Source organism: Tachyglossus aculeatus, chromosome 11 (assembly GCF_015852505.1).
Source record: "Tachyglossus aculeatus isolate mTacAcu1 chromosome 11, mTacAcu1.pri, whole genome shotgun sequence".
In the NCBI taxonomy this organism is placed as follows: Eukaryota; Metazoa; Chordata; class Mammalia; order Monotremata; family Tachyglossidae; genus Tachyglossus; species Tachyglossus aculeatus.
This window is the reverse complement of record NC_052076.1, coordinates 38,914,575-38,939,908: the sequence shown is the minus strand read 5'-3', so window position 1 is coordinate 38,939,908 and position 25,334 is coordinate 38,914,575.

Below are 25,334 nucleotides of genomic sequence, written 5' to 3'. Positions count from 1 at the left end.
ATATGAAACCGAAGTTCCTCAAAGTTGGCTATCCTGAAGGCTAACTGCTTTTTTGTTGTTGTTGATTCCTTAAGTATTTGAAATGGAAAGCCTTTCAGAGCTATGATCTGTGCTATGATCCTTTAGAAATCCTAGGTCATCTCCAGCTTTCTTATCCAAGATGAGGGCAGCAGGGGTGCACTCTGCTGTCCTCCTGAACTCCTCTGGGCACTGAAATAATGAACTTTCTTTCCACTTCAGTGAGCAAAGGTGGCAGAGAGCTCACCAGGCTACCCTGCTCTCCTGCAGAGCCCTCTGGGGACTGAATAATCCTTATAATTGGTTTGGAATTAGTTTAGCTGGATCTCTTTTCTTCTTCCTTTTGGCTCTTTTGTTGAAGTTAGGGTACGATAGCTTGTTAACTGTTCTTGTGAACTGTCCCATTGTATTCTCTTCAGAAACCTCTGAGAATATTTCCATGGATCTGAAGATCTCTTTCCTCTGAAAGAAGAGGGGGGAAAACAAAGAATGTAGATAGGGAGAGCACAAGCAGGGGAAGGTGATTGTTTCCAGGAAAGGACTACTTTCCCTCACTGACCTTATCTTATCTTATCTGTTTTGCTCTTACAGGGCCAGTTTATTCACTGTGCTGGATCTTCTCTCCAAGAGGCCTTTGCCATTTAAGCCCTCCTTTCTCCAGCTCCCTCTCCCTTCTGTGTTTACGCACTTGGACCTGTGATCTTTGGGCATCTGATGTTCGCCCTGCCCTCAACCCGACAGCACTTATGTACATATCTATAAATTATATATCATGAATCATTTATATTAATGTCTGTCTCCTCCTCTAGACTGTAAAGTCACTGTGAGGAGGGAATGCATCTATCAGCTCTCTTCTATTGTACTCTCCCAAGTGCTTAGTAGAGTGCTCTGCACACATATTAGACAGATAATTGTACTCCCGGACTTCAAAGCCATATTGAAAGCACATCTCCTCGAAGAACCCTTCCCTGACAAAACTCTCCTCTTCTCGCACTCCCTTCTGCATCACCCTAACCTGCTCTCCTCATTCACCCTCCCTCCCATCCCTGGGGCACATGGGTATATATTTGTAATTTATATTAATGTCTGTCCTCCCCCTCTAGACTGTGAGCTCGTTGTGGACAGGGTATATGTCTGTCGTTTTATTATTATTTGCACACAGTAAGCACTCAATAAATACAATCAAGTGTTCAATAAATACCACTATGTTCACCAGTCACTTCAACCTCAATCAATGGTATTTATTGAGCACCTATTGTGTGTAGAGCACTGAACTAAGCTTGGGACAACACAACAGAGTCAGTAGGCACAATACCTGCTTTTAAGGAGCTTACAGTCTAGCTGAGTGGGGACAGACCCAAAATTGATTACAGATAAGAGGAGGTCACAGAATATGAAGAGGTGTGCTTAAGTGTTGTGGGGGTTTGGGGCCGCCGAGTGCTTAGCTGATACAGCAGTCTGGGCAGGTGTTCCCTGAGATTATTTCATTGAAAACCTCCTTTCATCAGATACCACTCCCAAGAGGAAAACCTTTTCCTAACAAGGCACATCCATCACCCATCTCCTGGATTTATCTTCCAACAGCCCATAAAGTGCTGTACTAGTGGCTCCACATCCGGCTAGCCACATGTGGTTCTTGCCTTATTTGAGCAATGGCTGTACATGTGGCCACTTCCAGAGCCCAGATTGGAAAGGCAATCAATCAATGGTATTTATTATGTGCTTACAGTGTATACAGGACACTGTACAACACGGTCTTCTAGACTGTGAGCCCACTGTTGGGTAGCGACTGTCTCTATATGTTGCCAACTTGTACTTCCCAAGCGCTTAGTACAGTGCTCTGCACACAGTAAGCGCTCAATAAATACGATTGATTGATTGGTATGGAAGCACTTGAAGATGGCACAGAAGTGAGAAAGACAGGGGAAAAAAAACTTAAGATAAAAGCCCATCTGCCCTCTGCATGATGCCAACCAGTAAACCAAGAGCAGAGGAGCCCTGATTTTTCAGAAGACCCCTCTCTCGGGGTCAGGTCAGTGGAAGAATATATAAAAGAGAAATGCTTTTGACCACTCACTGCCCTCCCATTGGTTCCATCTGGCTTTTTTACTACCGCTGAATGAGGCCCTCATTACTAATGCATGAAATATTGACCACTGTAGGGATTCTGTAACAGATGAGACAGATGTGGGTCATGAGAAAGTAAAATGAGAAGTGGATTGGGCACAAAACTTTATAGACTCTTCTCCATATTATCCAGGCTATAAGGGATGGAGGAAGCACATTTCCCCCAAAGTCCCCTCTTCCTTCCCCCTCCCTGCTGCCCCCTGCCTATACCCCTTTCCTGGGATAAGCCAGTGGGAGATCATGGAAGTTGGGGAAAACCAAGAAATACAAAAAGGGAAATAACTTATTCTGCATGCTGCCTTCCTGCTAACTGGTCTGGGTCATTGAACATTGATAATATTATAAATCTATAACAACTGAATTAATAAAGGAAACATGACTCATACCTTGGGAGTAAAAAAATATATGAGTCTGGTAGTGCTTTATTTCACATGAGAAAGCAGGTCATCTTTGCCCAGATAGTTAATAATAATAATAATAATGATGGCATTTATTAAGCACTTACTATGTGCAAAGCACTGTTCTAAGTGCTAGGGAGGTTACAAGGTGATCAGGTTGTCCCTCGGAGGACTCACAGTCTTAATCCCCATTTTACAGATGAGGTAACTGAGGCACAGAGAAGTTAAGTGACTTGTCCAAAGTCACACAGCTGACAATTGGCAGAGCCGGGGTTTGAACCCATGACCTCTGACTCCAAAGCCCATGCTCTTTCCACTGAACCATGCTGCTTCTCTGCATCCCTGTTTACCTAAAAAATCCAAAACATAATTCCAGTAGTTCCAGAAGGAGATATTAAAACTGCATGTTGGTGGGTCAATGTCAGTAAGTTTGGTTTTTTTTCCTCCCCTCTTCATTTTATGACCTTAATTGGTTTGGACTCTTTCATTCATTTGAATGCTATTACTGTATATCTAGAGTTCTAAGAAGAGTTTCTACTGAATTTTTTTGGCAGACAACCTTGGGTTTCTAAGGACCACATTCATTAGTTTCAGCCATGGCATGTCCAAAAAGGGCAAATTCTATTTAATTGCCATGTTCTGCCCTTCTTCTGTTGCTGTATCTACAAATGTTTTCTTCAAAGATGCCTGGCAGTGGTTGAAATGATAATGCCATTCCAAGACCCTGAAACCCCAGGAAAATCTTGATTGCTGTCTTGATTTGCTCCATCCTAAAATTAGGGTGTGTTTTTTTTTTTCCTAATAATTCATGACAAGGCTTCAAAACAGTCAGAACCCACCAGCCACAAAGGAAAAAAAGGCATAGTTGACATGAACAAAAATCACTGTTAGAAAGTATAGCATTCAAAGATCAATAAGTTTGCAGACTATAAATGCAATTTCTTGGATACAATGAAGTTAACAGAACAGTTTTTAGAATGATAATCCCTCTCCATAGGCCTAACTCAAACTCTAGCCCTGACCTTCAGATTATGCCCGCTCTTGGTGTCACAGATGGACTCGGCAGTGCTCAAGAATCACTAATCAACCCTAATGGTTTTCTGCTAATGAGGATCTTTTGGTCAGGCATTCCTCCTAGCTGCGGGTCTGCAAACCACCCTGATTCCCCACCTTTTATCCAAAAAGCATATTGCATCAGCTATTGTTTCAGTGAGAAATAAGGGCTTAAGGGAAAGCAATAGAAATAGCATACAGCTTCTGTCACATCTGGTGAAATTCTAGAAGGTTGTGGAAAACCAAAAAAAAAAACTGATTTGAAGCAGTCCACATTATCACTTTCCCGAACACTCTTGTAATTTAATCACTTTGTCACTGTTTATAGTTCACTGATTCCGGTAAACAATGAAGTGAACTTTCAATGGATGCGACTTTCTTCCCTGTACCCTGCTCATGAACTGCTGATTAAGTATTGGTTACACAATCCTGGGTGTTAATTGAAGCAAGTGTTAAAAAGCATTTTTGCACTTATTCATGGATGCCGTTACGGTAACTGGGTTCCTGTATTCTCCTGTCATGTTCTAGCTCACTCTTAAACATGGTATCCAGGCAGGAATATCTGGATTTCAAGATGGTTAGGAATGGAAAAACCCTACCAGAATGTGGGCATGAACTGAAAAGACCTATTCTGCACTGTATACTGATAAAAATAGTCTTCTGCTAGGCTGATGTGTTTGCCACTTACAATGCCTCTTACTGTAGCCCAATCTGCTGCTTGGAATCTTGATTAATCTTGATTTCTGCCTCACTTTCCTAACAGTCTCCTTTCCTAATGCCTGAAAAATTTAGGGAAAATTTTTGAAAGACTTTCCCAAAAAGGGGTGAGTCACTGGAAGACATGGGAAGCTTATGAAATTCATTTCTCTGAAGATCTTTAAAAAATATTTGGCACTCTCAAGCAGCGAAGACAAACTAAACACTTAAAAGATACACTGAAGCAGAGTTTTGATGGAATAGAGCAGCCACAAAATTTGGGGAAGACCACACTGCAGCAGAGTAGCCAGCATGAGGCAGGCAATCAGGAAGGGGGTTTTCTTTCTCAGAGGAAAGATGAAAGAAACCAAAAAGAGGACTTGAAGGGTTCATTCCACTTTTAGGAGTCTATATTGCTTTGGCTTCTAAATCATGCGTATCTGGCAAACCCACGATTTTGCAAGCAGAAGCCAAATATTACCATATAAGCATCCACTTAGTTGTGTTAGAAGTACATAGATGAGCTAAACCTTGAGGCGTCATTTTTGACATTCTGATCATGTTCATTTCTGCAATATTTGTAAGAATTCAAATTTGAGCATACAAGGTCAGAATGAAATTTGACAGTGACATTAATAATTCTATCTTATTTATGCTGAGGTGTGCCTCCAATATGCTCAGCGGTGCCTCTGCATATTTTCAAGCTGGTTTCATGATCCTTGAATTAGAATGTGAGGCCTCAGTAGTAGGGAATGGAGACAAATGGCTCTGTAGTAAAAGAAGAAAAAAGGTGCTTTTGCAGTAGATGAAAGATCCTGTCTTCCTGTAATGAGTCATGAATGACTCATCAACTCTCAGGGACATGGCCAATGATGTGATTGCTTCCTGTACTGTGAACATGTCTAAGTGTAGTCTCAGACATCTGAAAAGGTAACAAAGAATGAAATGAAAAAAATGTTTTTTCCTAAATAGCACCACCTTGAAGTGTCATCTACTTAACAAAGGGTAAAGAATTAATCTCAGCCCCACTCTTTGCCCCCCCCCCATCCAATTTTACCCAATCTCATTTAAAAACTTAATTTTGAGGAAGAATATGAAAGGGACCATTTGGAATTCACTTTTGGTCTAGTAACAGACACCTAAAGATAGATTCTTCCTACAACATAAGAAAAATGTTTTCTATGTGACTGGCCATTAATATGTCATCAAGATAAATCAGAACTCTAGTACCTGGGAATCCTAATAAAAGAAATCTCTTGGGATAATGGAAAGCATGAAAATAATCACCAATAGACCTTAACTTTTGACTGGAACCTGGGGAAATTTGGAAAGTGTTAATTCATGGGGACACTTAAAAAAGGCATTGCTAAAATTTATCTTTGTCATAAATTCTTGCTGACTGAAATCTTTAAGAAGTAATTTACAGTATCCACCATAAAACAGCTCATCAAAAGGAAAGATTTAACATGAGACTGCAGACTCCCAAGGACTTTTGGTCAGTGAACAATGAGCCTAAACCTTTTCCCTGAGAAGCCAGGATGATCTTAGAGTCCTTTGCCTCAAGTACGCTCCGTTCCTTTTATACACCTCGAGTTCTTCCCCACTCTGATGTACTTAGTAAGGTTTGAGGTTGTAGAAATGAATATGATTTGCTTCATTCCATAGCAAAACCAAGATGAATTTTCTTCCAGTTTGAAGCTGCCCTCACGAAAGGAAGTCAGACACTCCCACATGTGAAATGATCTGGGATTAATAAAGTAAAACAGCCAGAGGCCATCTTTAATTCTCCCAACAGATGGGACTTTTATGCTGATGAAACTTGATGGGATCATTTTGTTGTGGCATGCCAACTGGGACCCCAGGCTGAATATTCCCCTGAAATGCTTCCTCCTTCAGAAAGGCAATTGGTCAGTAATATCATGTAAACCAAGGCAAAAAAAAAAATAGTCCCTCTAAGGCATCTTGGACAGAACCGTCAGCTCCATACTGTTTGAGAAATCAAATGCTCTTACTGTATTCATAATTCCATCCAGCACTTGTCTTAGAATGGTTGGAACTGATGACAGCTTTGATAAACCATTCTCCATAAGGACTTTGGAGGAATCGCTAGTGTTTGGAATGTCATCAATAAAACAATAGATGCTTCCATGTTGAGGCCAAGACTGTCTTGGGTGGAAGAGATCGCAGATTGATCAGATAATGGGCCCCTTGCATTAGTAAAATGGGAAGTTACTCATTGCCTTTCCTCTAAACTAGGCTCCAGGGACACAATCAAACTGCCCACTTTTAATGTATAACAGTAAAACGACACCTAAATATAATTTTTATAGCCAATAATCACTCATTAAAAGTTGAAATACTGTGGTTTTGTGTATGCTCAAATGGTTTCAAATGAAGATTTATTTGCAGTTGGGAAATGAAACTGCTGGTTAAACTGTTCAGGTCATACATTCCCATTAATATGCCAAAGGATATCCTCACTCCACCCTAGAGGGCTTCTTGGTAGAATTATTATTATTCTGGAATTTAACAACTGCTTACTATATGTCAAGCACTGTTCTAAGTGCTGGGATAGATATAAATTAATCTGGTTGGACACATTCCTTGTCCTATATGGGGCTCACAGTCTAAGTAAGAGGGAGAACAGGTATCCCCCATTTTACAGTTGAAGAAACTGAAGCACAGAGAAAAAGTGACTTACCCAGTGTCACACAACAAGCAATTGCCCAGCTGGTATTCGAACACATGTCCTTTGACTCACTGGATGAATCGATCTATTGTTTTGAGCACTTACTGTGTTCAGAACACTATTCAAAGTGCTTGGGAGAGGCACAGTACCACAGAGTTGGTAGACACATTTCCTGCCCACAAAGAGCTTGCAAGTCTAAAGAGGCAAACAGACAGTAACATAAATAAATTGCAGCTATGTACATAAGTGCTGTGGGGCTGAGCGAGGAGTGAAAAAAGGGAACAAATCCAAGTACAAAGGTGAAGCAGAAGGGAGTGGGAGAGGAGGAAAAGAGGACTTAGGGAAGGCCTCTTGGAGGAAACGTGCCTTCAACAATAAGGCTTTAAATGTGGAGAGAGTAATTGTAAGATATAAAAAGCACAATCATTTTGAAGTCAGCGATGAAGTGATATTTGTTAAGTGCTTATTATGAGCCAGGCATTGTACTAAGCGTTGGGGTGAATACCAGCAAGTCAGGTTGGACACGGTCCCTGTCCCACATGGGGCTCACAGTCTTCATCCTCATTTTACAGACCAGGGAACTGAGGCATGGAGAAGTAAAGTGACTTGCCCAAGGCTATACAGCAGACAAGTGGCAGAGGAGGTATAAGAGCCCAAGACATTCCAACTCCCAGCCCATGAGAGAGAAATAATGAGCAGGCTGTCACTAGAGGAGTGAATGTGGGCTGGGCTGTAGTAGGAAAGCAGTGAGGGTAAGGTAGGAGGGCACAAGGGGATTAAGTGCTTTGAAGATGAGTCATTCCTTCAATTGTATTTATTGAGCATTTACTGTGTTCAAAGCACTGCAGTTAGTACTAAGTGCTGATGGTATGGAGTTTGTGTTTGATCCAGACATGGATGGGCAACCACCAGAGGTTCTTTAGGAGTGGAGAAACAGGGACTGAATGTTTTTGTAGAAAAATGATCAGGGCAGCGGGGGGAAGTTTTGACTGGAGTGGGGAAAAGACAGGAGGCTGATGCAGTAATCAAGGCAGGGGTACGATAAGTGCTTGGATTAACATGGTAGCAGTTTGGATGGAGAGGAAATGGTGGACTTTAGCGATGTTGTGAAGGTTGAAGTGATAGATTGAATTTGTGGGTTGAATGAGAGAGGGTAATGAAGGAAAATGCCAAAGTCACAGGCTTGTGAGACAGGTGGTGTTTACAGTGACAGCAAAGTCAAAGGGAGGACAGAGTTTGGGAGGGAAGATGGAGGGTTCTGTTTCAGACACAGTAAATTTGAGGTGTCGAAGGGACACCCAAGTACAGATGTCTTGAAGGCAGAAGGAGATGTAAATTTGCAGAGAGAGAGCTAGATCAAGGCTGGAGATGTAGATTTGAGAATCATACACATAACAATGGTTGTTGAAGCCATGAGAGTGAATTAGTTCTGCAAGGCAGTGAGTGTAGATGGAGAATAGGAGGGGACCTAGAACTAAGTCTTAAGAGTTTGGGTGGCAGGGGAAGGCAGAGGAGAAGCCCGCTAAAGAAACTGAGAATGAGCAGCCAGAGAGATAGGAGAACCAGGAGAGAACCTTGTCAGTGAAGCCCAGGTCGGATATTGTTTCCAGGAGAAGGAGGTGGTGGACAATGGCAGAGGCACGTGAGACATCGAGGAGGATTAGGATGGAGTAGACACCATTGGATTTGGCAAGAAGGAGATCATTTGTGACCTTTGAGAGGGTGGTTTCTGTGGAGTGAAGAGGACAGAAGCCAGATTGAAGGGGGCCAAGGAGAGAATTGGTGGAGAGGAAATTGTCAGCACCTGCTGACTCCAGAAGTTTGGAGAGGAATGGTAGGAAGGAGAAGGGTGGTGGGGGGGGATAATGGAAGGGGACTTAGGGTCAAGGGAGGGATTTTTGAGGATGGAGAGATAGGCCAGGGCCAATTAGTCATTCTGATGGAGCACACACCATGTGCAGAGCACTAAGCGCTTGGGAGAGCACAGTACAACAGAGTTGGTGGACATGTTCCCTGCCCACAAGGAGCTGACAGTCCAGGTGGGGAGACATAACCTGAAATGGCAGGGTATAAGTGGGGTAGGGTGGGGATGACCTAATTGCTCAAGGGGTGCGGATAGGGGAAATTAGGATCATGTTATATTTCCAACTGTACAATTTTCTTGCCATGTCATCATGAGCAAGTCATTTAACCCATCAGGGCTTCAGTTTCTCCACCTGTAAAGTGTTGATTCAATAGCTGTTCTCCCTCCCCCTTAGACTGTAAGCACTGCATGGCCTAGGGAATGTGTTTGGATTGTTTTATATCTACCCTAGTATTTGAACATAATGCTTGACCCACAGTAAGCACTTAACAAATACTATCACTATCATTATTGTTTGTATCACCCCTCAAACCATAATAATAATAGTGATGGCATTTATTAAGCGCTTACTATGTGCAAAGCACTGGTCTAAGTGCTGGGGAGGTAACAAGGTGATCAGGTTGTCCGATGGGGGGCTCACAGTCTTAATCCCCATTTTACAGATGAGACAACTGAGGCACAGAGAAGTTAACTGACTTGCCCCAAGTCACCCAGCTGACAAGTGGTGGAGCTGGGATTTAAACCAATGACCCCTGACTCCAAAGTCTGTGCTCTTTCCACTGAGCCACACTGCTTCCCTAAACAATCTCCTTAACAGGCTCCTCCTCTGCCTCCCTCTCCCAACTGCGGGGGGGGTCCCTCAAGGTTCAGTTCTGGGTCTCCTATTCTGCATCTACACCCACTCCCATGGAGAACTCATTGACTCCGATGGTTTCAACTACCACCTCTATGAGGATGATACCCAAATCTTCATCACCATCCCTGATCTCTTGCCCTCTTTCCAGTCTCACACATCCTCCAGCCTTCAAGACATCTCCACTTGGATGTCCTCCCATCCCCTGAAATTTAACATGACCAAAATAGAGCTCCTTATCTTCCCACCCAAACCTTGTCCTCCCACTGATTTTTCCATCACTGTAGACTGCATCACTATCCATCCTGTCTTACAAGCCCGTAACTTTAGCGTTATCCTTGACTTCTCCCTCATTCTACCCATATATTCAATCTGTCACCAAATCCTGTCGATCCCACCTTCACAACATTGGTAAAATCCGCCATTTCCTTTCCATCCAAACTGCTACGACATTAATACAGTCACTCATCCTATCCTGCCTGCATTACTGCATCAGCCTCCTTGCTGACCTCCCAGCCTCCTGTCTCTCTGCACTCCAGTCCATACCTCACTCTGCTTGCCTGGGTCATTTTTCTACAAAAACTTTCAGGACATGTCACCTCACTTCTCAAAAAACTCCAGTTGTTGCCCATCCACCTCCATATCAAACAAAAACTCCTCACCATTATCTTTAAAGCATTCCATCACCTTGCCCCTTATATATATTTATCTGTAATTTTATTTGTTTGTTCTGATATCTGTCTCCCTCACCCTCTAGACTGTGTGCTCATTGTAGGCAGGGAATGTCACTATTTATTGTTGTATTGGACTTTCCCAAGCGCTTAGAACAGGGCTTTGCACACCCTAAGCACTTTATACTTACAATTGAATAACTGGGTTCCAATCCTGGCTCTGTTACTTGTCTGCTGTGTGACCTTAGGCAAGTCACTTTCCTTCTCTGTGCCTCAGTTACCTCATCTGTCAATTGGCATCCATCTTGCATTGTAAAAGTTCAATTGCTCAAATAACACTTAAGTGCTTACTGTGGACAGAGCACTGTATTAAGCACTATACAATAGAAATTAGAATATAAAATCCCTGACCTCAAGGATTTTACAACCTAATAAAGATAAATGTTATCAATTATTTACCTAAATAAGTTAAATAGCTTGCATCTCATAACTGCATACCTTTGCTTTAAGGACCAAAATGCATCATAGTTTGACACAAAATTTCCATTAACAGTAATGGGTTTTATAGGCCAGGCGATCTGTCCGGGACAGTATTAAAATTCCCTTATAAGAGTCTTTCTCTTGAGTGTTGAGTAGTGCTACAAGAAACGGAAAGTTAGATGGGCAATAAATCAAAGAGTATATGCTTGGTATGCTCTTTCTGTACCATGAATTTATGCTGACTACAACAAGGTCTAGAAATTAACCCAAAAGTCAGGGCCTGCCGATCTTCGAAACACAGTGACGTTACAAAACTGACAGCTGACATTTGCAGCGTATGATCCAGCTCCAACGCCCAGGAGTTCTCTATAAATATTCCTGTCAGCTCTAATCCAGGAGACTTCCAATTGGGTAAACTTGGTCATTTAAACCCAGTTACAAGCTCATAACCCCTTAGCAGAACCCCCACCCTCTCGCCAGATTGCTAATGGCCCGCTTGACCGTTTGACAACATTCCTGCATTGTGTTTTCTAATCTCTTCCCTGTGTTCATCCTTGCTCCCAGCCCCACAACTCTTATGCACATATCTGTAATGTATTTTTATTAGTGCCTGTCTCCCCTTCTAAACTATAAGCTGGTTGTGGGCAGGGAATGTGTCTGTTGTATGGTACTCTCCTAAGAGCTTAGTACAGTGCTCTGCACACTGTAAACACTCTATAAATATGACACTGCAAACATGTTTCTGGGTAGAAGCCTTCTCCTCCTCTGAGCTCATCTACTGGTGGCTCTCTTGGAGGTGGGATAAATGAACGTTTTTCAGGGCGCCTTTGGTTGAAGCTTTCCGCTCAGTGCAGTGACTTCTGCTTTGCTTTCCTCAAGACCCACTTTTCACAATGGCCCATCCTACGGAGGCCAGAGGAAGGTCTCTTAATTTCCTCTCAGACCTCCTTTTCTGAAGCCGGCACCACCAATGACTACTCCCATTTTGCTCTGGGCTGGTAGCATCCCCTGGCTTTGGCAGCCTCAAGAGATGGGAATGGGAAGAAGGCAGTTTAAAAAATAAGAAAAATGCCCTTAGACCTACAAAGCACTGGGGCATTTTCAGATGAACCATGGTGTGGAGCACGGGAGGATGGTGGGGCTGGTAGAAAGTGAGTTTGACCTGCAGAGAAGGGATCAGAAAAGCAATGGTGGGGGGGACACTGAGGAAGCTGCAGGGATTGGGGGTGGAGAAAGGGGAGATCAGAGAGGCTGAGGCAAAGTAGGGTGGGAGCAGGGAGAAAGGGGTATGAGGGAAGAACGCAGGTTCTCAGATCTGGGTGTAAAAGTATCCAGGAACACAGAATGCTAAACCCATGATGAGATCCAAACTGAGAGCTCATCTCCTCCAGGAGGCCTTCCCAGACTGAGCCCCTCCCTTCCTCTCCCCCTCGCCCCCCTCTTCATCCCCCATCTTACCTCCTTCCCTTCCCCACAGCACCTGTATATATGTATATATGTTTGTACATATTTATTACTCTATTTTATTTGTACATATCTATTCTATTTATTTTATTTTGTTAGTATGTTTGGTTTTGTTCTCTGTCTCCCCCTTTTAGACTGTGAGCCCACTGTTGGGTAGGGACTGTCTCTGTATGTTGCCAACTTGTACTTCCCAAGCGCTTAGTACAGTGCTCTGCACACAGTAAGCGCTCAATAAATATGATTGATTGATTGATTGATCCAAACACACCAAGGCAAGTTTATGGGCATGGAGGGGATTGTTTCACTGGGCCCTAACTTTTTTGCCAGTGTATGGTGGAGAAATTAAAGAATTTTTTTATGTGAAAGGAAAAGAGCACCAGCCTGGAAATAGTCTAGGGATCTGGATTCTAATTTGGATCCACCACTTGTCTTTCTGCCTGACCTCAGGCAAGTCACTTAACTTCTCTTGGCCACAGTTTCCTCACCTGTAAAATGGTGATTAAATACCTGTTGTCCCTCTCCCTTAGGCTGTGAGCAAATGCCTGTTGTCCCTCTCCACTAGGCTGTGAGCCCCACGAAGGACATAGACTATGTCCAAACTTGTGGCTCAGTGGAAAGAACCCGGGCTTTGGAGTCCGAGGTCATGGGTTCAAATCCAGCTCCACCAATTGTCAGCTCTGGGCAGGTCACTTCACTTCTCTGTGCCTCAGTTCCCTCATCTGTAAAATGGGGATTAAGACTGCGAGCCCCACATGGGACAACCTGATTACCTTGTAACCTCCCCAGCACTTAGAACAGTGTTGTGAATGTAGTAAGCGCTTACTAAATGCCATTATTATTATTATTATTATCATCATCATCTTGTTCCTACCCCAGGACTTGGTATTAGGTGTTTTCCATTCCAAACTATGACCTGTCAAGGTGGGAGAGAGGCATGAGGGAGGTGGGGAAAGAGGAAGATGGGGGTTAGAGGCAGAGTAGGTGGACACAGAGATTAATTCTGAAGTCCAGGCAAGCTTAATTCATTTTGGTGAGACTTGCCCATTCATTCATTCAATTGTATTTATTGAGCACTTACTGTGTGCAGAGCACTGTACTAAGTGCTTGGGAAGTCCAAGTTGGCAACATATAGAGATGGTCCTTACCCAACAGTGGGCTCCCATCCCCTTCTTCCCTCACTCTCTTTGCTCTCCCTTCCCTTTCCTTCTCTCATTCATTCATTCAATCATATTTATTGAGCACTTACTGTGTGCAGAGCACTGTACTAAGTGCTTGGGAAGTACAAGTTGGCAACATATAGAGACGGTCCCTACCCAACAGTGGGCTCACAGTCTAGAAGGGGGAGATAGAGAACAAAACAAAACATATTAACAAAATAAAATAAATAGAATATGTACAAGTAAAATAGAGTATTAAATACGTTAAAACATATATACATATATACAGGTGCTGTGGGGAAGGGAAGGAGGTAAGGCGGGGATGGAGAGGGGGAGAGGAACTTCTTTCCTTCTTATTTTCTAGAGTGAATGACAGGATTATGCAGGACTAATAATAAGTGCGGTATTTAAGAACTTACTCTGTGCCAAACACTATACTAAGTGCTGGAGTAGACGCAAAGTAATCAGATCAGACATAGAAACCGTTCCTACATGGGGCTCACAGAGGGGAAAACAGGCATTTTCTCCATATTTATAGATGAGGAAACTGAAGCCAGTGATGTGTTGAAGCCAGGATCAGAATCCAGGTTGACCTGACTCCCAGTCTTGTGCTGTTTCCACTAGACTACGCTGCTTCTCGTTGGGCTTTGGCCAAGAAAAATGAAAGTTTCAATTGCATGGTAGACATATACCTTGAGTCTGCAAATAGTTGCAAGAAAAGCAGCGTGACCTAGTGGGTAGAACAAGGGCCTAGAAGTCAGTGGATTCTAATCCTGACTCTGCCACTTGTCTGCAGCGTGACTTTGGGCAAGTCACTTCGCTTCTCTGGGGCTCAATTATCTCAACTGTAAAATGGGGTTCAAGACTGTAAAACCCACATGGGTGTCCAACCTGTTTTGTTTGTATCTACCCCAGTGTTTAGTACAGTGTCTGGCACATAGGAAGCTCTTAACAAATGCCATTTAAAATATATATATATCAACTACTCAGTTTTCTCTGCCCAACATTTTGGCCTTCACATCTATTTTCATGTGGATGGATGACGGCATCTTTCTAAATGAGTTCAGTTATCACACCAACTAAACTTTCATTCCGGACATCTGTCAGATCCACCCTAAGATTTTGCAGGCAAAAAATAAAACAAAAACAACAAAAAAAAAATTGGCCGCCTGCTCACCCACTTGGATGTCACAAAATACTTCAAATCATGCTTCTGCCAAGGTCAGCATGCAGCAACCAACACCAAGAGAAGAGCACAGAATTATGCCAGCAACATCCCGGGAATGGGACTCTGGAGCTTAGTGTGGCGTAAAAGGAATGTGACAACATAATATGATTAACTAAATGAAATAATTTACATTGCTGTGTTGTTGTCTGCTTGGTACAAATGATCCATTTTAAAATGTAATGAAAAGGACCTTTTTAGGAGAGGGATTTTCATGGGGAGGATGAAGTAACTGTCAGAAGAGGCTGTAGATGAGTTTGAGTTGGTTCTTCCAAGAAAAAAAAAATTTCCAGAGAAGGTAGATAAGTATAGTAAGGACTAGTGTGTTGGCTGGCAACTAACTATCGGGTAATGACATAATCTTATTATGGCCTCCATTTAAAGGAAAAGTGAAAATGAATAAAAAACCCAGAATCTTGACAAGAAGACCTGAACTTAGATGAAGGAAATTAACCCCAAGGAAATGAGAGGCAAGGAAGGAATACTGACCATTAGGTCTGAGTTGGAAGATTTTTATTCATCTATCTTCGGTCCCAAAAACATTACAACCTCTCCAAGACGAGGCATCTGTCAGACACCAGGAGGAATGACAGCTGACCTTTTCTGGGAAGGTCAAAAGTGAATTGTACAGTGGACCTACTTGGGTGTTAAGTAATTATGAAAAATGTTGGGAAATGCGTCCTGAGAGATTTTTACTCTTCTACTGGAAGATTGTTTTAAGGCTTTCTTAATCCTGGAGGGCAGTGTTGTAGCAGTTGCCCTCCTGGATGGAGAATTGTTCTGGGAGAAGTTAATTTATGTGGAATAATAACAATAATAATTGTGGTATTTGTTAAGTGCTTACTGTGTTCTGGGCATGGTAATAAGCACTGGGGTGGATACAAGCAAATGGGGTTGGACACAGTCCCTGTCCCACGTGGGGCTCACACTCTCAATCCCCATTTTACAGATGAAGGAACTGAGGCCCAGAGAAGTAAAGGGACTTGCCCAGTTTCACACAGCAGAGGGATGAAGGAGTTGGAATTGGATCCCAGGCCCGTCCTCTTTCTACTAGGCCAAGCTGCTCTGTGAGATGGGAATAATGGTACCTTTTTATTTCTACCTCACAGGAATGTTATAGGAATAAATTAAGGTAACATATAATAATAATCGTGATATCTAAGTGCTTACTGTGTGCCAAGCGCTGAAATAGATACAAGGTAATTGGGTTAAACCCAGTCCCTGTGCAACACAGAACTCACAGTCCAAGTAGGAGGATTATCAGATATCCTGTATATATGTTTGTATGTATTTATTACTCTATTTTATTTGTACATATTTATTCTATTTATTTTATTTTGTTAATATGTTTTGTTTTGTTCTCTGTCTCCCCCTTCTAGACTGTGAGCCCACTGTTGGGTAGGGACCGTCTCTAGATGTTGCCAACTTGGACTTCCCAAGTGCTTATAAGCGCTCCATAAATACGATTGAATGAATGAATGAATCAGGTATTGAATCCCCATTTTCCAGATGAGGAAACTGAGTGACAGAGAAATTGAGACTTGCCCAAAGAAACACAGCAGGCAGGCTGAAGAACCAGGACCGTAAGGCTTAGAAGAAATATAGTCTAATGGGATGAGCACAGACTGGGTTCTTATCCTAGTTCCATCACTTTTTCTGGTGTGTCACCTTGGACAAGTCACTGAACTTCTCCGTAAAATGGGAATTAAATGCCTGTTCACCCTCCTACTTAGACTGTGAACCTCATAGGGGCAGGGACTGTCAGATCTGATTAACCTGTATCTATCCCACTTCTTGGCATATAAGAAGCACTTACCGAAAACCACAATTATTAACCCAAGCCCCCTGACTCTCGGGCTCGTACTCTTTCCTCTAGGGCTCATTGCTTCTCTAAGCAGCTGGGAAAATGAAGCAAAATGAAAATTCAAGATAAAATTCATTTAGCCTCAAGAAGCCTGGAAATGGAGCGCTCCTACAAGAAGGTCCCTAGCTAAGTACCCAGCAAAAGTGCAGAACGCTGGTTTGAGCGAATTTAGTGGATGGGAAAAGGAGCCAAGAGAAAGCAAAGGAAAAAAAAAGCACACAAAACATTTTCACTCATGCCTCAATAATAATAATGGCATTTAAGTGTTTACTATGTGCCAAGCACTGCACTAAGCATTGGTGTAGATACAAGATAATCAGTTTAGAGACAATCCCTCTCTCTTAATGGGTCTGGGACCTAAGATCATCAAAATACCCAGCTTTGAGCACAGGAAATGTATTAATACTCTTCCTACTAGATGACAAATGGAATTGTTAAATATTCTTCCTAACTGCAACCCTGTGTTTTAATAACAATGAGAAATCAATGAATTACATCAAGCTCATCACCTACCCCCCCTTCCCCGCCCCACTCCAAAAAGGAAAGGCCCTTCAATTGTGATCTATAATTTTTGTCTTTTAAAATATCAGCCCAGTGGCATTACAGAGTGAAAATAGGAGAACAAGGCAGATGGAAAGGCCAGAACCAAGGGAAAGAAAATATCTCTCTGCTTCCTGCTGGTGATCCTTGTAGAGAGCATTGCCAAAACTGCCAGTTTGCTTTTTTTCGCCTTCTGTTCTAACTGCCTACACAAGGCCCAAGATGAAAAGAAACAAAGTGAGTTTAGGTTGACCCAAGTTAACTACCGAAGTCTGCAAGAAAGCAGAGGAGGTAAAAGGCAGAATGAGGGAAGCCTACATGCCAGAGGGTGAGGAAGGGGAAAAGAGGGGTTTGAATACCCCTTCCTGCCCAACCGGGTTTTCGCAGGATGCCCCCTCACCTCGCCCCATTCTACCTGCAGCTACATTCATTCATTCAATCATATTTATTGAGTGCTTACTGTGTGCAGAGCACTGTACTAAGCGCTTGGGAAGTACAAGGTGGCAACATATAGAGACGGTCCCTACCCAACAGTGGGCTCACAGTCTAGAAGGGGGAGACAGACAACAAAACACAAAACATGTGGTCAGGTGTCAAGTCATCAGAATAAATAGAGGTAAAGCTAGATGCACATCATTGACAAAATAAATAGAATAGTAAATATGTACAAGTAAAATAAATAGAGTAGTAAATCTGTACAAAAGCTACACCTATGGGGGGGTTCAGGGAGGGGGCGGAGGGAATTGTGTGGCAAAGAGAATTACTGACCTCTTGCAGATGATGTGGGCAAAGCCTAGCAGTTAGTGTTGCTCTCTCTAGGTTGTAAGGTCACTGTGGGCAGGGATTTTGTTTATTGTTACACTGTACTCTCCCAAGTGCTTAATACAGTGCTCTGCACATAGCATTAAATACAATTGAATGAGTGCATGTTACCATGCACATCTAAGGGGTATGGGGCTGCCCCTTCCCCCTCCCCAACCCCCAAAACCACCTAGGCTGTAAGCTCTTGTGAGCAGGGATCATGTCTACCAACTCTATTGTACAGTGTTCCCCTACTCCCTCTTTCTTCTGCATCGTCTGTGCACTTGGCTCCCTTGTGCCCTTTGGATGTTTGATGTTCACCTCACCCTCAGTCCCACAGAATTCATGTACGTACCTGTGACTTATTTATCTTAATATCTGTCTCCCCCTGCAGATTGTAAGCTCATTGTGGGCAGGGAACGTGTCTACCAACTCTGTTGCATTGCCGTCTCCCAAGGCCTTAGTACAGGGCTCTGCACACAGTAAGTGCTCAATAAATACCCTTGATTGATTACTTTCCCAAGTGCTTTCAAAGTTCCCTGTAAAAAATAAGCTCTCAATAAATACCATTGATTGATGCCTGTAGCAGGGTCAGAAGAATCACCAGCCTTATGTGTGTCCTTGCCCCTTCCTTTCCTAGTGGAAAAAGAACAAGACTGGGAAGCTTGGGTTCTAATCCTGGCTCCAAAACTTTCCTTCTGGGTAATAATAATAGTAATTGTGGTATTGGTTAAGTCTTTAGTACATGCCAAGATAATCAGACCAGTCTCTGTCCCACAGGGGGCTCACAGTCTAAAAGGGAGGGACAACAGGTTTCTCATCAGCATTTTGTAGATGAGGAAACTGAGACAGAGAAGTAATCATCCAAGGTCACACAGCAAGCAAATGGCTGATCCAAGACTAGAACCCAACTTGTCTAACTACCAGGCCCCTGTGGTTTTCACTAAAGCACATGATTCTATTTTCTGGGTTCTAATCCCAGCTCGGCCACCTGCCTGCTGTGTGACCTTGGGAAAGCCACTTTAATTATCTGCGCCTCCAGTTTCCTCATCTGTAAAATGGTGATTAAATGCCCGTTCACCCTCCTACTTGGACTGTGAGCCCCATGCGGGATAGGGACTGTATCTACCCAGATTAATTTGTATCTGCCCCAGTGTTTAGTACAGTGCTTGACACTTAAGAAATGTCATTATTATTATTATTTATCTTCATTATTATCTGGCTTTCCGCAAAAAGTGGAGAGATGCAGTTCTCTCTCCTTTTAGTAATTTGCTAGGGAAGTTTCAAAAAGTTTTAATTCAAACTCCATGTCCTCAGCTTTTCATTTCCCTTCTTTCTGTCACCTATTTTCACTGTGCCCATCTTGCAATTTTAAACAATTACCGCACAGGCCCTTGAAATGAACATCAACCCATCTGCCTTTGGCCAGTGGTTTGAGCTGAGGCAGCAGGAATTCAAGCCCTCCATTTTAATCATCTCCCTTCCAGTTCCCTGCCAGCCGCATGCTGCAACAGCTCTGAGGAGCAATTATTTCTCTTTGTGTATTAAGACCTAATAACTTTCCTTTGGAATAATTTTGATTAAGGATGAAAGAATTGTGTTCCAAAAATTTCCAGTTCACAATATTCTGGTAGAAATGAATCTTTTGAAGTTAAAAATTCCATTAAAAATTATATCCCTGGAAGACTTGCAAGACATGAGGCAGGTTTGATTGACGGTCATTATTATTATTATTATTGTTGTTATTTCAATTCCAACCCCATCTCTGCCGCTCACTGGCTAAATCTGGAAGAGTCATAGTCTGTTCCCTCACCCATAAAATAAGGAAAACAATGCTTAGAACAGAAGGCAGGTGTGGGAATTTATACATGAACCTGACTTACAACTTTCCTTAGGGGTGGGGCACAGGGATGGGGGGAGGGTGTGTGTGCGTGTAAGAGAGGAAAAAAGAAATGAAAAATTCCTTCTGTCTTTACCACCCCAAGCATAGTTCATGGCCGTAAAGCTTGGGCAGGGCAGACTAAAGCTCGCAAGGTAAGGATGCCAGTGAATATGTAATTCCTGGGGCTCAATATACTCCAGATTTCATTAGATCCTTCACTCTCACACACATATTCCATATCTGTTTTTGCCATCAAAACCAACTGAAACCTTCTCACTGTGCCTCGTTCTCACCTGTCCCGCCACTGAAGCCTGGCTCATGTACTACCGCTGGCCTGGAATGCCATCCCTCCTCAAATCTGCCAAACTAGCACATTTCCCCCCTTTCAAAGCCCTGCTGAAAGCTCACGTCCTCCAGGAGGCCTTCCCGGACTAAGCCCTCCTTTTCCTCTGCTTCCCCTCCCTAACCCACAGCACTTGTGTGTATATATGTACATACCTAGAATTCTATTTATTCTTATTAATGATGTGTATATCTAAAATTCTATTTATTTAAATTGATTCTATTGATGCCTGTTTACTTGTTTTGATGCCTATCTCCCCCCTTCCAGAGTGTGAACATGGTGTGGGCAGGGATTGTCTCTATCTTTTGCTGAATTGTACTTGGAAAGTACAGTGCCCTGCACACAGTAAGCGCTCAATAAATATGACTGAATGAACGAATGAACTGAAAGTCATTGAGTGTGAGTCCCGCGTGGGACAGGGATCTGTGCCCATCCTGATTAGCTTTTTATCTACTACATCGTTTGGTAAAGAACTTGGCACATAATAAGCACTGGACAAATACCACAATTCAAATGGTACCTGCTACATGACCCTGGGAGTCTAACCACCCTACCAGTCAGCTAAATATTTGAAGTTTACAAAATGTAAACCAAGGAAAGTCTAAATCAATCAGAAGTGACTGCAAACTGCTTTAGTCCAAATACGTGTTCTCAAAGGTCACAGCTGGTGTAATTATCCTTTCTAGACTTAGCATGCAGTCAGCTGTGTGCTACAGACTGCCAAGAGTGGGAATAAGCTCAGAATTCTTAAATACGTGTCACCTTGATTTCAAAAAATGGTTGGTTAAACCAGGCAAGGGGAGGAAGCAAACATCACATCCTAATGACTCTTCAACATAACATATAGGAATCAATTTATTTGGGCAACTGGCTAAAAGGTTTTCTCAAGAAAGGCATCCCATGTTGGAGGGATTAGACATTCTTTTCTACTCCGAGTTGTGTTTTTTAAGGGTATCTGTTGGGCGCTTACTATGTGCCAGGTTCTGTTCTAAGCCCTGGGTAGATACAAGCTAATCTGGTTGGAAACAGTCCATTTCTCACATCGGGCTCACAGTCTCAATCCCCTTTTTACAGATGAGGTAACAGGAAGAGAGAAGTTAAGTGACTTGCCTAAGGTCACACAACAGACAAGTGGCAAAGTCAGGATTAGAACTCAGTTCCTTCTGATTCCCAGGTCCTTGCTCTATCCACTAAGCCGCACTGCTTCTCTACTATAAAGGAAATTCAAACTTTTGCAGAGAGGAGGTTGTGCCCAATCAGAGGTCTAACATGTAGAGTTACCAGGTTGGGCAGGGAAGCAGCATGGCCTAGTGGAAAGAGCATGGACTTGGGGAGTCAAATGACTCATCTGCTGTGTGACATTAGGCTCATCGCTTCTCTTCTCTGTGCCTGTTATCTGATCTGTAAAGTGGAGATTAAAACCCTGAGCCCCTTGTGGGACATGGACTCTTTCCAATCTGATTTTTTATGTACTCCAGCCCTTGGTACAGTGCCTGCAATGAAGTAAGGCCTTAATAAATACCATTTGGGGAAAAAAACGGGAAAAGGTCAAACAGCACAAACGACCACCTAAGATGTACCTCAGAAAATGCACCCAATGGCAAAGTAGTTGCTAACTTTGAAAAAGGGAAGTTAAACACTAATATGAAGGAGTCTTGGAAGATGAATCCATTTATAAGAAAAAGCAGGAGGGTAAACACTTAGTACAGTGCTGTGCACACAGTAAGCGCTCAGTAAATACGATTGAATGAAGGAATGAAGAAAACTGATAGGGGGTGACTTAAATTTAATGATAATTAATTTCAAATCTAAGGAATTGGACTCTTCTGGCCAGATTAAAAGACTTGGGGGATGTAATCTGAAATGTCAGAGATGTTAACTACCAAAAGGGATGTTAAGTGAATCATTCACTTGATAGATAGATCGAGCTACTAGATAGATGAATTTAATGGCTATTACAGGGAAGGGTTTCTGACCTCCAACTTCTGGAAGCAGTAGATAATTAGATAAGTAAAGCTTGTGATGGTAATAAGGATGCAATTACAATTGAATTCAATCTACTAAGTGATCCCTTGGAGTAGAAGTAACAGTAAAAGAATAGATCACCCCTATTCCATCCACTCAAATTTCTCTAATTGGGCTCTGTGGTAAGAGCACAGGCCTGGGAATCAGATGACCTGGGTTCTAATCCCCACTCTACCACTTGCCTGGTATGTGACCTTGAGCAAGTCAACTTCTCTGGGCCTCAGTTTCCTCGCCTCTGCAACGGGTTTTAAATACCTGTTCTTGTTTCTTCCCTTGAGACTGTGCACCCCGTGGGAGAAAGAGACTCAGGCGTTTTTACCGTGTATCCACCCCAGCGCCTAGCACAGAGCAAGTGCTCAAAAAATACCATTATTACTAATTTTACTTTATGAACCAAGCAATTGCTTTGAAAAAGATATACTTCAGGTATGTCACCTCCTTTAAAAAGATTAAACTACTAGATGTGAGGAAAGATATTTAGTATGTCATGAAACTACTTTTTGAAATTACCGCATATCATGGCCATACCAACATATTACCATAAACTCTGACAGGGAGGGCGTAAACAACTAAGGATGTTCAAGGAAGAAAAAACACAATTCAGACTGACAAGCAGAATATCCACAGAAATGAAATGCACTGAATCTGCTTGTTTACGCCATGTCAGTGTGGGAGTTGAAGACTGAAGATGTGGCAGCAAATATGTGTTTATTAAGAAATGTCATTTGGTCGGGAAGTGTTTTCCCAGGGTATCTAGAATGTTGATGGCTTTCTTCTGAATTTTTAACATCAATTTTTAATCTCTTGGGAGAAATCAAAGTTAGGAGGTTTTAATACTCTACTGATTCAAATTATTATCCTAATGACAAATCTTTCAAGGGAATTGTGTTTCATGTATAAGCTGGTGGTGGGTGATTTCAAAAAGAATCTTTCATTGATGAGATGAGGCTTCATGTTTTCATAGGCCCCAGTCTGATTCTCGCCACCTGAGTCCAGGAGGGCCCTCTTTCCCTCCTGTAGCATTCTGCAAGGTATATGGCTCCCTGTGATTCACTCAAGTACCCAAATCCTCCAGCAGAACTTCCTGTAGTAATTCACTAATGGAGAACTATGAACTCTAAAGGAGGCAGGCAGGGCTGAAGAGATCTTATATCTGCCCCAGTGCCTAGCACAGGCCTTAGCACCTAGTAAGCGCTTAATACATACAATAACTACAGAAGAACTAGGGGAGAGAGCATGAGACTGGTAGTATACGACCTGTGTTCTGAACACGGCTTTCCAACTGGTCTGTTGTATGAGCTTGGGCAGTCGCTTCTTCTCTGAGCCTTGGTTTCTTCATCTGTAAAATAGAGATTAAATCACCTGCCCTCCATCTTACTCAAATTATGAGTCCCATATGGGATGGGAACTGTGTCTAACCTAATTATTCTGTGTCTATCTGGGTGCTTGGTGTCTAGTAAGTGCTTAAATATAATTATCAATAATGATATCATCTAATTGATTCCATGAGTAAGGACCTCCTGTGAAAATCAGTGTTTTTTATTGAGCGGATAGCACTGTATGTACTAAGCACATGGGAGAGAGCAATATAATAGAGTATGTATACACGATGTCTCGTCACAAGGAGCTTACGGACTACAGGGCAGACAGACACTAAAGTAAATTACAGATGGATTTGTATCTAAGCGCTGCGGTGTTGGGGTGAAAATCAAAGGGCTTAAGGGATACAAACCGAGAATGACTAACCCTGTCCTCCCTCTCCCTGTCTCTCCTTGGTTCTTCCCAATTCTGGGGCTCTCCCCCACAAATTTGGTGGCCTAGAAAACTCACTGGTAAAGGCACCATGCGAGAGGAAATGCATTCTCCACCACCTGCCACAGAAAGCTGAAGAAGGACATTCCCCTTTGTCTGCCAACATGCACCATAATTACTCCTTAATTTCCTTCGAGGAACCATCATGTGGAGTGTGCTTCCTCTCTCTAATAGCTAGCCAGAGGACTGGTGGGGATGACCTGAGACTCCCTATGCCGAGGGCTTGGGCTCGTCTCCCGGAACAGGGACCTTCCCTGCTGGAATTCCGAGGTTGACAGAGTCAACTGCAGGGTGAGGGTCAAGTGGGGGATGGCATGACCTGGGCCAATTTTCCATAATTTTGGATCAGAATTTACCTCACCATTTCACCTTGTTATGATATTTGAGTACTTACTACATGGACTGTGTTAAATGCTGGGGCAGATACAGGCAGAAACAATTGGGGCAAAGGTCCTCTCCCACATGAGGTTGACAATCGAGTTGGAGGGGAGACAGATAAAAATAACAGGTTGCACAACAGGCAGTGGAGTCAACAGGCCAACCTGACTAAGTCAAGATGAGTCAAAGAGCGGATTTTGGAGGTGGGAGCCCTCAGAATCCACACGTCTCCAAGTTAATGGTCCTTAGTTACAAACCATACCCCCCTATCTCCTTGTAGGTTCTAAAGATTGTGAAGGTAGTCTCCTGGAACCAGACGTCCAGCGGGCTGAGGGAGACCCAAAAGCCACAGTCAATCAATGGTATTTATTGAGTGCTTACCATGTGCAGGGCACTATACTAAGTCCTTGGGAGAGCACAGTACAACAGAATTGGTAGAGCCATTCCCTACCCACGGTGAGCTTACAATCTAGAGGGGGCAACAGATGTTAATATAAGTTATGGATATGTACATAAGTATTGTGGGACTGAGGGAAGGTGAATAATGGGAAAGAATCAAGTGCAAGGGTGATGCAGAAGGAGGTGGGAGAAAAGGACGTGAGGGACTAGACAGGGAAGGCCTCTTGGCAGACATATGCCTTCAATAAGGCTTTGAAGTGGGGGAGAGTGATCATCTGTCAGATATGAAGAGGGAGGGTGTTCCAGGCCAGAGACAGGATGTGGGAAAGAGGTCATTGGCATGATAATTACAAGGAGTAGGTTGGCATTAGTCTTAAGGAGGTTCCAAGCCCACCTGCCCACCCCCCACCCATGCAGGGTCCTGAAGAGATCAGAAAGGCTAAATCCTCAGCCTCAGGCTTTCCAACCTTCTGAAGTTGGAAAGAACTCCCACTGCCATGTCATCACTCTTCTGTCTTGCAGGAGAAGGGGCTGCTGGGAGCTCAGATGGAATGGGGCTGGTCAGTCTCGCTCCTGGGCAAGGGGTTGGGCGGTC